Here is a 15,854-nt window from a genome sequence, read left to right as displayed (position 1 = left end):
TGAGTGTGTGTGTGTCTGTGTGAGTGTGTGAGTGAGTGTGTGTGTGAGTGTGTGTGAGGGTGTGTGAGTGTGTGTGTGTGAGTGTGAGTGTGTGTGAGGGTGTGTGAGTGTGTGTGAGTGTGTGTGTGAGGGTGTGTGAGTGTGTTAGTGTGTGTGTGAGTGTGTGTGTGTGAATGTGTGTAAGTGTGAGTGTGTGTAAGTGTGAGTGTGTGAGTTTGAGTGTGTGTAAGTGTGAGTGTGTGTGTGAGTTTGTGTGAGTGTGTGTGAGTGTGTGAGTTTGAGTGTGTGTGAGTGTGTGTGTGAGTGTGTGTGTGAGTGTGTGTGTGTGAGTGTAAATGTGAGTGTGTGTGAGTGTGTGTGAGTATGTGTGAGTTTTGAGTGTGAATGTGTGTTTGTTTGTGAGTGTGTGTGTGAGTGTGTGTGTGAGTGTGTGTGTGAGTGTGTGTGTGAGTGTGTGTGTGAGTGTGTGTGAGATTGTGTGTGAGTGTGTGTTAGTGTGTGTATGTGTGTGAGTGTGTGTGTGTGTCTGTGTGTATATTTAACCACCTCATCTCTGCATTTTGCCTTTAATAAACTCTATTGGCCCCTAGTCACACATATGAAAGAGCAGCACACTAGGTGAGTGATTTCACACTAAGTGAGGTATTTCCATATTTATATTTATTAATATTTATTGTATTTCCATATTCATACACAGAGAGAGAGATACCAGTGCACCAAAGCTCCCTTCAACAAGGCAGGGTCACATGGCAAGCTGTGTGCTTTTCAAGAGATCAGTTTCGCTGACCCAAAAGATCTCTCTTATTTGAATAAATGTCACTTCATTTTTTCCTTTCATGGTCTTCATATTGTGAAGTTTCTAGCGAACATTTCTCTTCCTCACAAGTTGAAGGCCTTCTTTCAATTGTCCTTGTAAAATTAGTATGCTTTTAGCTTTGTGTAAGTGTCTGTTTGTTTATATTCTTTTAATTTAGAGGTATTGATACTCTTAATCAATATTCTCTAATTTTCTTAATCCTTTTAAACTCTTGAATCTTTTGTTCAACAATCAATTGCTGAAAAAAAGAATAAACTACTCAGAGTTATGTCAACACGCTTTATTGTAAATTGGCAGGCCGGCTTCTTTAATCTCAGTGATTTTACTGAGAAAACACAAAGCCTCTATTCTGTGCCACAAGTATCAAAATGGTCTCGTTACATAACTTACATCAGCATAACTGTGTCTTGATTCATGTAGTTTCAAGCTAAATTTAGTTAAAAGTTCTGATAACCCACATGTGTGCTTCATTTCACAGAACTGTTTGGGTTCCTGGACAAAGGGGCATTACTGTCAACATGATGGACAGTTCTCCAGTAATAGAAGTCACTTTAATTGTGAGATATGCTGAATTACAAGCACCTTTCTAAAAAAATCTGATCTTTAGTTTTTCAAATAGACATGGAGAGGGGAGATAAGTAGTGGGGAAAGAGAAGGGGGGGTGGAGAGAGACACCATAGTGTTGAAGTTTTCTTCGAGGCGGTGGGGGCCAGGTTGGAGCCTGGGTTGTACACAAGGCAAAGTGGTGAGTTTTCCAAGTGAGCAATTGTACTGGCAGCCATTCCACAGTTCAAAAATACTGTGTCTCCTCATGTGTTAATGTTCTGTATTTCCTGTTTATCAGGAATGATGCTAAACATTTGGCCATATTTTGTAGCTTTCAATGTATAGGTCTTTACACGTATTTTAAAATTTAATCATCTGCATATTTGAATCTCCCATGTTAATGCAAATAGCAAATTTTTAGAATCCCAGCTTCTTGTGGCATGTATGTGATTGTGAAAAAGGGAGATTCCATCCCCTCTCCAATGTATGTCACTTTGTTTACTGCTGTTCAAGACACACTCTCTTTTAAAAATTGAAACAGAAATGAGGGAAGCAATCACACTCTTTTGCAGTCCCAGTTTTTTTTATTAGTCATTTAATACTGACTCACAGCATTATGAGCTAACAGGGATATCGCTCCACACCATTCCCACCCCGAGTCCTATTTATCTACTCCCTCCACTGGAAAATGCAGCAGTTCTCCAAGATCACAGATACGAGTTGACTATTATTTCTAAAACTAACTGTCTGCACTTAAATATACTTGATATTTATTTCTAGGGTCCTGCCTTCTCCTCCTTTCTAAGTCATACCTACACCTATTGCTACTTCAGAATGTCCTTTCTTTTTTCTTCTTTTTCCAGGTTTTGGGGTCTTGATGGAATTGGGGTTTAGAGCCCTCTTGTCAATTTCCCCTGACATTTCTCCCCCTCTGGGAGTCTGGACCCAAATTCTGTATGGGGAGTTCTGGCTTCTGTAGTTGCTTCTCTGCTGGACATGGGTGTTGGCAGGTGGACCCACACCCCCAGCCTATGTCTGTCTGTCCCTAGTGGGGCAGGGCTCTGGGGACGGGGGGGGGGGGTCCAGGACACATGGGTGAGGCCGTCTGCCCAGGGAGGTCAGGATGGTGTCATGGTAGCATCTGCAACTTGGTGGTTGAAAGATGGTAAGAAATAAAGCAGAACAAAACAATAAAATTGAACAATAAACAAGCACCAAAAAGTAGGAATACAGCAGATGAGAATAGGGATCTTAGAGTGGGGAGAACCTAGGAAGTCTATTTCAGGAATGTTCCAAGGGGCCCATGACTTTAGAAAAAAAATTTTTTTTTTTGAGCCCAAGAGCTAACATGCGAGTGGACTAAAAGTATTGTCTGTGGAGATGGTGCCAGAGTTGCAAGTAGGGCTAGGAGAAACCCCAGTTTGGGGAAGTATTTATAATTCCTCATTACTCTTGAGACTGGCTACAGGCTTTTAGTAGATTAGTCTGTCGGGTTCCAGAATGCTCCGCTATTTCTAGTTCACTGCATTTTCATATTTATGGGCAGATATTGATTTTGGTCAAGAGTTTTCTTTATTCATTAAGATTTGCTTTTCATGTGAGTTAGAAAAATGATTTTTCTTTTCAGTCTTTTAATATGGCTAATATTTACACTATTTTTTCCAAGTAGCAGACCAACATTTCAGTCTACACTAAGTCACATTCTGTCAGAGGACAGGAACTTCCTTCATGGATTCCTTCAGCTAATGGGCTTGAGTGTGTTGAGGAATTTTTGTCTTGACACATGCTAGTTCCTAGCTGTGCTTTTTCCAGATGTCTTTGAAATTATTTTGTGTGGGGGTCTAACATCAATTCCTTAGAATATGTTCTGCCATCTTCCACATTTCTTGTTTTTATTTTTTAAATTTTTATTTATTATTTATTAATTAGATAGAGACAGCCAGAAATTGAGATGGAAGGGGGAGATAAAGAGGGAGAGAGACAGAGAGACAGCTTCAGCCCTGCTTCACTGATCTCAGAGCTTCCCCCCCTGCTGGGGGCTTGAACCCAGGTCCTTGCTGTGCGCTGTAATATGTGCGCACAACCAGGTGTGCCACCACCTGGTCCCTCATCATCTACATTTGTAAAGATGATAAAAACAAGGCACTAGGGAGAATTCCTGGGGAGACTCCTGCTGTGCCAGATGTGGGGTCCAGGTTCCAACAATGGCATCACTTGGAAATCTATAGCACTGGAGAAAGTTGCACTGCTGTTCTCTCTCCCTCTCTCTCTCTGACTGTACCTCGGTCTCTCTTTTCTCCTCTCTGTCTCTTCATCCCAAAGAATAAGTTGGCTCTAGATTGGTGAAATGAAACATACATGAGGGCCTGACTCTGTTAAAGATTTATTTTATTACATATGAGAAAGAGTTTTACATGAGATAGAGAGCAAGAGAGAAAGAGAGATAGAGAAAGAGAGAGAGATAGAAGGAAAGGAAGAGAGAGGGAGGGAGAGGGAGAGGGAGGGAGAGGGACAGAGAGAGGGAAGGAGAGGGGGAGGGGGAGGGAAGGAGAGGGGGAGGGAAGGAGAGGGGGAGGGAGAGGGAGAGGGGGAGGGGGAGGGAGAGGGAGAGGGAAGGAGAGGGGGAGGGGGAGGGAAGGAGAGGGGGAGGGAGAGGGAGAGGGGGAGGGGAGGGAGAGGGAGAGGGAGAGGGAGGGAGAGGGACAGAGAGAGGGAAGGAGAGGGGGAGGGAAGGAGAGGGGGAGGGAGAGGGAGAGGGGGAGGGGGAGGGAGAGGGAGAGGGAGAGGGAGAGGGAGAGGGAGAGGGAGGGAGAGGGACAGAGAGCGGGAAGGAGAGGGGGAGGGGGAGGGAAGGAGAGGGGGAGGGAGAGGGAGAGGGGGAGGGGGAGGGGAGGGAGAGGGAGAGGGAGAGGGAGAGGGAGAGGGAGAGGGAGAGGGAGAGGGAGAGGGAGAGGGAGAGGGAGAGGGAGAGGGAGAGGGAGAGGGAGAGGGAGAGGGAGAGAACCAGTCTGGTACACTCAGTGCCAGGATTGAAGGAGGAACTTCAGACATGGAAGTCAGATTCTCTGCCCCATAAGCCACTTCACCAGCTGCTGGCTCTGACTCTGCATAAATGAATAAAGCAGAGATGCTGGAAAGGACTGCCTCTCATTTCCAAATGCGCTAATGCAGAGAGTCTATGTGTCCTTTGGGCTGTCTCAGCTCACTTGCACATTTGATTAAACACCCTTCTCTTGCAGTGTTTTGTCTGTGCTAAATCGCGAGCAGGGCAGCAGCCCACTGTGGTGGCAACACGAGTGGAGGGCTGGGATCCCAGACCTCTCAAGCCCCTCTCTGCCTCCTTCCTTTCTGTTGGTCACCCTCTGTCTGGGCGTAAGTAAATGTGTGCTGAGAGCAGTCAAATCAGGTCAACATTAACTACCCCTCTGCAGGGACATCCGGTCAGACCCCCACTCTTCATCTGCACTGTTCCAGCCTTTAGGTTCATGACTAGTCAACAACTTGTTCGGCTTTCAGCATGGTGCCAACCAAACTTACCTGGGCAGACGACCCCACCAATATGTCCTGGAGCTCTGCTTCCCCAGAGCCCTGCCCCACTCACTAGGGAAAGAGAGATACAGGCTGGGAGTGTGGATCCACCTGTCAATACCCATGTTCAGCGGGGAAGCAATTACAGAAGCCAGACCTTCCACCTTCTGCATCCCACAATGACCCTGGGTCCATACTCCCAGAGGGATAGAGAATGGGAAAGCTATCAGGGGAGGGGATGGGATATGGAGGTCTGGTGGTGGGAATTGTGTGGAGTTGTACCCCTCTCATCCTATGGTCTTGTCAGTGTTTCCATTTTATAAATAAAAATTAAAAAAAATTCATGCCCTCTACCCAACAGTCTATGTTTTTTTTTCAATGAATTTGACCCTCATACTTTATTGATGAAATTTTGTATTTTTTTTAACTGTCTCAGTATAGGCTTCTTAATATTTAAGGATATGAAGTGATATTTTCACATTCAAGTCACATGCTGGGAGTATTTCTTGCCACTGGCATTGTATTTATTCAGCTAAGTTGGTTGCTTCAGCTTTAGAATCTGAGTGTGAGCTATGGTGGCCTAAACCAGCCTCTCTTTCTTGTTCCCTTAGCGTTAACTCTGCTCAAGTCACTGATTCTTACTTGATCTTCAATTTGTGCTTTTATTTATTTTTTTGGTTTACCTACTTAAGGTAGAAGCTTTCAGTTGTTTGCTTTAAATATTTTAATGATAATTATTATTAATAATACACACTTAAATAATAATGATTAATAATAATAAACATTTAAATAATTATTGAAAATAATGATAATAAACATTTTAATGTTTCATATGGTGAACTTGAGTCCAGATGCTACTTTGAAAGCGCCTACCAGCCTTGACATGCTACTTCATAATTCAGTTACTACACATTTTTCTCATATTCATTTTCCTCATTGATATTTTTCTTAGTGAATTAATATTGATTTACAAAATGATAAGATGACAGGGCTACAATTCCACACCATTCCCACCACCAGAGCTCTGTGTCCCCATCCCCTCCGCTGAAAACTGGTGGTTCCCCCAAGGTTACAGATACGGTTGACTATTATTTCTATAACTATTGATATTTATATAGTTTTGCCCTTTTTTTTTTCTATAGTTCTGCCTTCTTTTCTAAGTCTCTTCCTTCTCTTCCTGTTACTATTTCTGAATGTTTTTCTTTTATTCTTTTTTTCTCTATGGGTCCTAATAGAAGTGGGGCTCAGAGCCCTCTGGTCATCTTCTCCTGACATTTCTCCCCCTCTGGGAGTCTGGACCCAAATTCTTTTTGGGGAGCAGAAGGTGGGAGTTGTGGCTTCTGTCATTGCTTCTCTGCTGGACATGGGTGTTGGCAGGTGGACCCACACCCCCAGCCTGTGTCTGTCTGTCCCTAGTGGGGCAGGGGTCTGGGGAGGGGAGGCTCCAGGACACATGGGTGAGGTTGTCTGCCCAGGGAAGTCAGGGTGGAATCAAGTAGCATTTACTTCTTTGGCTGTATATTTAATCTCTCGTGCAACTTTCATCTTTGACCCATGAGCCACCTAGATCTATTTTGACTAATCACCAAACAGTTTAGAAGGCTTCCAAAATATATTACTGCTATTGATTTTAATTTAATTCTGTTGTGGGCAGAGCATATATTTGTACGATTTCAATTCTTCTAAATTTATTGAGACTTGTTATGAATATCATGCGATGTGTCTCGGTGAATTTTTCATGTGGGTCTGAAAGGGCTATAAATCTGCTGTTGCTGCAGGGAACTGTGGAATTTTAAATATGTTCGAGTTGGTCGCTAGTGACTGATACTCTGTGTAATTATGCTGTCAGCTGCAGGGAGTGGTGATGGAGTGCGTGTGCGCCTCTGACTGTGAGTCCGTCCTTCCTTCGCTTCCCCGAGTGTGCGAAGACACTCCCTGCTCGGTGTGGAGCTGTGGAGTCCGTGCCCACCCTCACGTCCTTAACAGAGTCACTATGTCCTTGCATGACCCTCTCTCCTTATTGGTAGTGTCTCGGTGTCTGTTTGAGCCAGTGGCACCAGTCACTCTCTACTGCCATGAATGGTGTCTTAGATCATATGCTCTCACACCACTTTTAACGTTTTAAAAGGCTCTCTTTGTGTATGTCAAAGGTGTTGTAGGCGGTGTATATTTGGAGGGGTTTCTTATCTGCTATGACACTGAGGAGAGTCTGATGGTAAAGTCTTCATAAAGGCAGGTGGGTTTGAGCCCTTCGTCTGTCTTTCCCTTATTGTTTAGTTTCACTGGTGTAGGTATTCTCTCTTCCTTTTTTTCTTGTATGTCTATGTGTATCAAGTTATTTATTTATTGTGATAGAATACACAGAGATTGAGAGGACATGGTGAGAAAGGGAGTTGTCTACAGCCTGACTTCCTGTCCCATGAAGATTCCCCCCTGCTGTTGGGGAGAGGGGTCTTGAACCTGTGTCCTTATGTTTGGTGATGTGTGTACCACTGGCCCTCTTTCTTTTGTCTATGATCAGGTGTTTCAGGGCCCGGGCAGTGGTGCACCTGGCTGAGCGCACATGTTACAGGGCACAAGGACTCGAGTTCAAGCCCCTGGTCCCCACCTCCAGGGGTAAAGCTCTGTGAGTGGTAAAGGTAGGTTGCAGGTGTCTCTCTTCCTCTCTGTCTCCCCATTCCCTCTCAATTTCTGGCCGTCTCTATTCAATCAGTAAAGATAATTTTAAGAAGTATTATTTGTTTCAGTGTTTTCTGGTGTTACTAATCTACATCTGATTATCAGTGATTAGTAGCTAAATACTATTCTACAAGAGCACAGTTAGCAAGTGTGATTGTGGCCACAGCTTTTTCCAGTGATTTCCATAAGATCAAGCTTCATTAGCTTTGAATATTTCTCTTCCTACCTTCAAATTCCATTACACCGACTTGCACAAAATATGGGTTTGAAACCTCAACTTTAATTTTTTCTCTGACATTCTTGGAGTCCTTTCTGAGGAACATCACACTTGTGCCCATGCTGTGAGCCTGGAGAAACTGTACCTCAGAGATGCTTCACGGTCCGCTCCCTCATTTCTTTTTTTTTTTTTTCTTTTTTTTTTTTTTTTATTTAAGAAAGGATTAATTAACAAAACCATAGGGTAGGAGGGGTACAACTCCACACAATTCCCACCACCCAATCTCCATAACCCACCCCCTCCCCTGATAGCTTTCCCATTCTCTACCCCTCTGGGAGCATGGACCCAGGGTCATTGTGGGTTGCAGAAGGTAGAAGGTCTGGCTTCTGTAATTGCTTCCTCGCTGAACATGGGCGTTGACTGGTCGGTCCATACTCCCAGTCTGCCTCTCTCTTTCCCTAGTAGGATGGGTCTCTGGGGAAGCTGAGCTCCAGGACACATTGGTGGGGTCTTCAATCCAGGGAAGTCTGGCCGGCATCCTGATGACACCTGGAACCTGGTGACTGAAAAGAGAGTTAACATACAAAGCCAAACAAATTGTCGAGCAATCATGGACCCAAAGCTTGGAATAGTGGAGAGGAAGTATTAGGGAGGTACTCACTGCAAACTCTAGTGTACTTCTGCTTTCTTACTTTGGTGCCATACTCCAAACTCAGTCAATTTCTGCTTTGCGTTTCTACTTCTTTTTTTTTTTTTACATGCATAACATTCCCCAGATTCCCATTTAGCAATACAACCCCCACTATTTCATTCATCATTTTTCATGGACCTGTATTCTCACCACCCACCCACCCACCCACCCCAGAGTCTCCCTCATTTCTCTGTGCAGTTTCCATCAATCTGTCTTTCATCTGAGTCCGACAGAAGCCCCTCAGCATTTTTGTTAGGGAAGGTTCAATGGCAAGAAAAACAAAACAAGACTGGTCTCAGATTTTTCAGAGAAATCTTACAAGACTACAGTTGTGTAAAGGATATAAGTTTGTGTCTTTGAAGTTCGTGTTGGCACCACGTGTCCACACTGAAGAGCCTTCTGTCTCCACTGCAGGCAGGGACAGCCACCCAAATGTCTTCTGACCTTCTACACCCAAACTCTCTTGAAGACCCCAAGTATGCAGACAGAGTGGAAGACTGGGAGCCTTCCATGCCTGAGGCACCAAAGGTTCAGGTCACTCCCCTGAATGACCATAAAAAGAGCTGAGTAGCTCTAGTTCAAGAGACAGCCTGCCCCAGGGCAGGTCCACTTCCAGCCTTCTGAGGGTTCTGCAGACTGTTCTCCACAGGGGTTGGACCAATTGACATTCCCACCAGCAGTGCAGGAGGGTCCTTTGTCCCCACACCCTCTCCAGCATTTGCTGCTGTTACCTTTTCTGATGTCCGACATTCTCACAGGACTGAAGTGGAATCTCACTGTTGACTTGATTTACGTTTCTCTGACAATCAGAGACTTGGAGCATTTTTCATGTTTGTTGGTCTTTTGGATCTCTTCTATGGTAATGATTCTGTTCATATCCTCTGCCCAATTTTGGATGGGGTCTTTTTTTCTTTGTTTTTTTAGAATTTTTTTTTTTGATTGAGAGGGGAGGGGAAGACAGAGAATAGTGGGAGTTAGAGAGGAAGAGAGACACCTGCAGACTTGTTTCACAACTTGTGAAGCTTCTCCCTGCAGGTGGATAGGGGTCTTTTTTTTTTTTAAACCAAATAGATCTGTGTGCACCTGTGTTCATAGCAGCTCAATTTGTAATAGCCAAAACCTGGAAGCAACCCATGTGTCAAACAACAGTTGAGTAGCTGAACAAGCTGTGGTATATATAAGTCAACTGTGACGAGTGATGTAGTCACCTTCTTCCCCTCTTAAATGGAGCTGGAAGGAATCCTGTGAAGTGAGATCAGCCAGAAAGACCCAGATGTGGCTGACCATCTCATTGCCTCTCTGGATGCAGCACGCCAAGCCCACTGGCAACAACTCACGGAAAGTCTGAACTTCACCCATTCAAGTAGGAAGGCCTGGAAGCTTCTTCACAGACTGGGTGCCGGTAGCCAACCCCCTCCCGTCTCCCATCCTCCCATATCTCCAAACTCAGTGGCCAGTCACCTAACTCAAGTTGGACGTGCTAAGGTCGACCCAGTCTGGAAAAGAGAAATTTCCCATGAGTGGTCATCCCACTTCCGGGTATCTTGTCCATCTCCAAAAATCTCTCCCTTTACACTGTCTGAACTGGAAGACACTTTGAAGAGGGTTAAACCGGGAACAGCTGCTGGCTATGATAACATCACCCCAGAACTCATTCTTAACCTGGGCCCCGCGGCAAAGAAGTGGCTCGCTTCATTCCTGTCCCACATCTTGGAATCTGAGTCTATGCCCAAAGTTTGGTGTCCTGCGAAGATTATAGCGGTTTTGAAACCAAAGAAAGACCCAACACTGGCTGCCAGCTATAGACCAATTTCTCTCCTCTCCGTGTGTTACAAACTCCTTGAGAGGCTGCTTCTGTCACGTATTTCTCGTCTTACAGAGAAATTCCTATCACCCGCCCAGGCTGGTTTCCGCCCAGGAACATCTACCTGCGAACAAGCCCTGGCCCTCTCAACTTACATTGAAAATGGATTCCAGAAGAATTTAAAGATGGGTGCTGTCTTTGTTGATCTCACAGCAGCCTATGACACGGTCTGGCACCATGGTTTCCTGGTCAAGATCTCAAGATGCCTGCCTCCATGGGTGGCCAACACTATATCGTTTCTTCTCCAAAACAGAAGTTTCCGGGTACATCTGGGTGACAAGTCTAGCAGATGGAGACTTGTCTCAAGTGGCCTCCCCCAGGGCTCTGTTCTGGCTCCTACGCTATTTAATATTTACACCAATGACCTCCCAGAAACTTCTTCAAGGAAGTTCATCTATGCCGATGACATCTGCTGTGCAACTCAGGCATCCAAGTTCGACATCCTCGAGGAAACACTCATGAAAGACATGTCTCTGATATCTGATTACTGTAAAAAATGGCGACTAATCCCTAGCACTGCAAAAACGGTATCATCTGTTTTCCATCTACACCATGCCTCGGCCTCGCGTGAGCTTAATGTGCAGCTTGGCGATACGAGAATCCGGCATGAAGTCCAGCCAGTCTATCTTGGCATTACTCTTGATCGCACTCTGTCATTTCACAAACATCTAATAAAAACTGCAGCAAAGGTGGGCGCGAGGAATAACATCATTGCAAGACTGGCCAGCTCCTCATGGGGCGCGAGCGCTTCCACACTACGATCATCATCTCTGGCATTATGCTATTCCACTGCAGAATACTGTGCCCCAGTATGGTTCCGTAGCCCCCATGTCCACTTGGTCGATTCCAAATTATATTCCTCCATGAGGATAATTTCTGGAACCATCCGTTCCACCCCGGTTCCATGGCTGCCAGTTCTTAGCAACATCACCCCGCCAGATATTCGTCGGGATGTGGCATCATCTAAGTTCATTTCCCACATCTATGCTCGACCGGACCTGCCAATATACGCAGATATCTTCGCCTACCCTGTTCAACGCTTGACATCTCGTCACCCAATCTGGTCCCCTATGCCTACAATGAACTTCTCTGTTCCAGACTCTTGGAAACAGAGTTGGCAGTCAGCTGAGGTCAAGAACAAACACCTCATCACAGACCCCTGCAAGCGTCAACCCGGCTTTGACCTAGCACGTTATGTTTGGGCCCTCCTCAATCGCTATCGAACAGGCCATGGCCGGTGCGCCGCTATGCTCCATCGCTGGGGAGCCAGAGATGACCCGAACTGCCCCTGCGGCTCCAGACAGACTATGACCCACATAGTCAACGACTGCCACCTCTCCAGATTCAAAGGAGGTCTCAAAACTTTACATCAGGCTCAACCTGACGCTGTTGACTGGCTACGGAAGAAGGGCAAACGCTAGAAGAAGAAGCCAGAAAGAGCAGGATGAAGATGGGCTGATCTCACTCAGGGACAGAAGTGGAGACATCAGAACAGCAGGGGAAACACCAAGCAGAACGTGGACTGGGTTTGGTGTCTTGCCCCAAAATAAAGGACTCGGGGGTGGGGGGCTTTCAGGTCCTGGTGCTGATGGTGGAGGAGGACCTGGGCTGGGGGTGAGGGAGAGTTTTGCAGAAAAGTGAGAGGTTTTACAGCTGGCCCAACAACTTTATTGACTATAAATTATTAATCCTCCAACAAGTAAAACCAATAAATAAAATGTATTAGTTGGAAATAAAAGAGGATAAAATTTCTTTCCTTCTTTGAGGTTTTGACTCTGTTGTCATGCATTAGAATTTCTAAACCTTGAAATGTGCATTTAACTTTATTCTTAGAAGTGGTACTCTTCATATTCTCTGTTCTCTGCCAAGATGCACAGTCATTTTGCTCATCAGTACTTGGTTCACAGTCATTTCTTCTTACTTACCCTCCAGGTCACCCTGAACTGTCCTCCTGCTTTGAGGATGGTCTACGTTACCTGGTGTCTTAGTGTCCCGTGTGATGTGTCGGCATCAGTCCCCAGAACTGGGACTGGTCGTCCTGTTCAGCTAGCTCCCAATTCTGGGACTCAACTCCTAAGGGGACTGGCAGGCTGTTTAGCAGGCTACATTCTAGAACCCGGTGTCAGATGGCGGACTGCAAGACAAAACCAATGGTTTAGGTTTTGTGACCCTCAGTGCAGTGTGTGTGATCTGTTCTCACCCGTGTGGTGCGGACCAGAGTTGGAGACGAGGACAGGATTTAGACTGAGTGGGATCTCTGTCCCGTTTTCTGGTGGCTTTCTGGGAGACGAGGACAGGATTTAGACCAAGTGGATTCTCTGTCCCGTTTGCTGGTGGCTTTCTGGGAGACGAGGACAGGATTTAGACCAAGTGGATTCTCTGTCCCGTTTGCTGGTGGCTTTCTGGGTTGTAGTCTCCCTGTCTGGCAGGTGCACTGCATTATTCTGTCAAAACAAGCTGCTTCCTTTTGTTTAAATGTGTGTAGGGAGGACATCACTATAGGTGGGAAGGACCATTTGATAGGTGTTTACTTGGCTATCAAGGGAGCTCTCCTGCATGAGGTTTTAAAATACGCAGGGAGACGGAATGACCAAGTCCTGAGGGCACTGCGGGCGGGGCATGCTGTGCCAAGGGACTTAGGCATCAACAACATAAACAGTCAGTACAGAAAATTAAATGTAACAGGCGTTTGGAAATGCACGGAAGGAAAAGAGAAGGTGCGTTCCTCCTAGCTGCCAACATCTGCTCTCTGCCGGGCGCTTTGAAAGATACCTGGAGCTCAGCCGTTGTGAATGAAGCTCAGCGTCGACTTGATCGGATCCAGACGCCTGTCGGCTGATTACGGGATGAACAGACCAGTAACGTAGCATCCGTCAGCGTCACTCTTACTGTCACCAACTATGGGCTATAATATATGCAACATACAGCACAACATGTGACACACCACATATGGTGTTTTTATTTGTAATGCACCTGATATGCCTGGTGGAACAAGAACCATCTCATACTGACCCCAGTGGTAACCCTGGAGGCAAAAAAAAAAAGGAAAAGAAAAAAGGAATGGAGTCATGGAAACAGGGCTCAGAGTAAAGCCTCTCTCTCTCTCTCCCTCTCTCTCCCTCTCTCTCTCCCTCTCTCTCTCTCCCTCTCTCTCTCTCTCTCCCTCTCTCTCTCTCTCTCTCCCTCTCTCTCTCCCTCTCTCTCTCTCTCTCCCTCTCTCTCTCCCTCTCTCTCTCTCTCCCTCTCCCCCTCTCCCTCTCTCTCTCTCTCTCTCTCCTCTCTCTCCCCTCTCTCTCCCCCTCTCCCAGCACTGGCACAACCAGTGGAAGACACATGTCACCATGCATGAAGACCCGGGGCCCAGCCCTGACCCCCAACAGCAGGAAGGAAGCTTTATAAGCAGTGGGCAGAGCTGCATGGGCCTCTCCTCTAACCTCCCTTCCCCCATATATAGATGGCCATGTATGTGACCCAGGTTTAAACCTGAACCTTACCACACTGAAGAAGCTTTAGGGGGGTGGTTTCCTCCTTTCTTCCTTGCTTCCTTCCTTCCTTCCTTCCTTCCTTCCTTCCTTCCTTCCTTCCTTTCTTTCTTTCTTTCTTTCTTTCTTTCTTTCTTTCTTTCTTTCTCTTTCTCTCTCTTTCTCTCTCTTTCTTTATTTCTCTTTCTTTCTTTCTCTCTTTTTTTTCTCCAGGGTTATTGCTGGTGCCACACTATGAATCCACAGCTCCTGGAGGCTATTTTTTCTCTTTTGTTGCCCTAGTTGTTCATCGTTGTTGTTGTTGTTATTGTTGCCATTGTTATTGTTGTTGTTGGACAGGACAGAGAGAAATGGAGAGAGGAGGGGGAGACAGAGAGAGGGATAGAAAGACAGACACCTGCAGACCTGCTTCACCACCTGTGAAGCGACTCCCCTCCAGGTGGGAGTCAGGGGCTCGAACCAGGATCCTTACACCGGTCCTTGTGCTTTATGCCACACGCGCTTAACTCACTATACTACACCCCCCACCCCATGCCGTGATTTCTTAAAAAAAAAAACAAATGGCACCAAAATTTCTGCGGTTACCACTGAACCCCAGTGATTGGTGGGAATTTCATGTCAACTTCAGTCCTTTCTTTTATTTATTAAGAATCTGATTAAGTCTTATGGCAATTTTGAAACCTTAGGCTAAAATCCTTTGTGTTGTCTGTTATTTTAACCACCAAACCTCTCCCAGAGAAATGGAGTTGGCTTCTGGACTCTGAAACAGATTTCTGAATTGAACTATCTCCTGCTCTCCTGCCTTTGTTTTTCCAACAAGCTTTTCTACATTCTTTGCCACTTAGGATTATAAATAATAAAATATAATCCTGTTGAAAAGGAGACCAAACACTACAAGCTCTAACTGAAATGGCTGGGCTTTTGCAAGTTTTCCTCAGTTTACAAAGGTGATGGGGAAAATAGTTACCCTGGACCCAGGAACTTGGTGGGGAGACGGCATTAGAACTACCCAGTGTCCTGTGACTGTTAAAAGCAGGATAAAGCTCACACTATTATTGAGATCACTAGCCAGAGTTTGGGAGGAACAGACTGAAATATTGGCATCGATAAACCAACACTCTTTTAAATTAATATCCTTGATCAACTCTTCAGGCTCCTTTGATGGACAAAAATCAATAACCTGGACATTAAGCAAACCGGTCTGTGGACACAGGCCCAGCCTCGCTGTCTGCACTGGTGGAACGCTGGGCACTGTGCATGTTAGGATATTTGTGAGAATCGATGTTCTTTGAGTGGAACAAAGATCTTGCAAGGAGATAACATCCCGAGAAACACACACACACAGCAGAGGGCAGCCAATGCTTCATTCTTTATTGTTAATTGTATTTATTTATTTTTCGATGGGTCCTGTGAAGTCGGCAGTGGGTTGCTGAGGCTCTAAAATGAGAATTCATTTAAGCAGTAATCATCTTTGCTAGCAAATTCAATTTATCTGTATTGGACTTGGGGGAATTTTCAGGGTTGAACTGTTTTTTTTTTTAAAGAGAGCTACTGAGCTGGAGAGCTGGCTCAGTGGTAGAGGGTCTGCCTGGCCTACACCTGAGGGTTGGAGTCTGGTCCCCAGCACCACAGGCACACAAGGAAGAAAAGCATCAAAACAGAACCTCATGACTGGCAGGTCAGTGCCTTGCTTTCTCTCCATTTTGCCCAATGAAAGTCAGAAGTATGATTTAAAGGGACACATGCACCCTTGTGTTCACAGTTGTCAACGATTGGAAGCAGCCTAAATGTCCATCAACAGATAGATAAATGGATAAAGAAGTTATGGGATATAGACTCCATGGAATACTACTCTGCAATCAAAAAAGGCAATATTGGATATTGTGTCCTTTGGGACAAAAATGGATAGAACTGGAGGTGATGATGCCTAGCAAGCAAGTAAAGAGATGGAAGACACTTGCCAGATGGTTTCACTCATATGTGATCTATTGTATCTAGATAAATGAAATATATGAACTGGCAAAACAAGA

The sequence above is a fragment of the Erinaceus europaeus genome, chromosome 5, assembly GCF_950295315.1.
Source record: "Erinaceus europaeus chromosome 5, mEriEur2.1, whole genome shotgun sequence".
NCBI classification, from domain to species: Eukaryota; Metazoa; Chordata; class Mammalia; order Eulipotyphla; family Erinaceidae; genus Erinaceus; species Erinaceus europaeus.
This window is presented reverse-complemented; position numbering follows the sequence as displayed.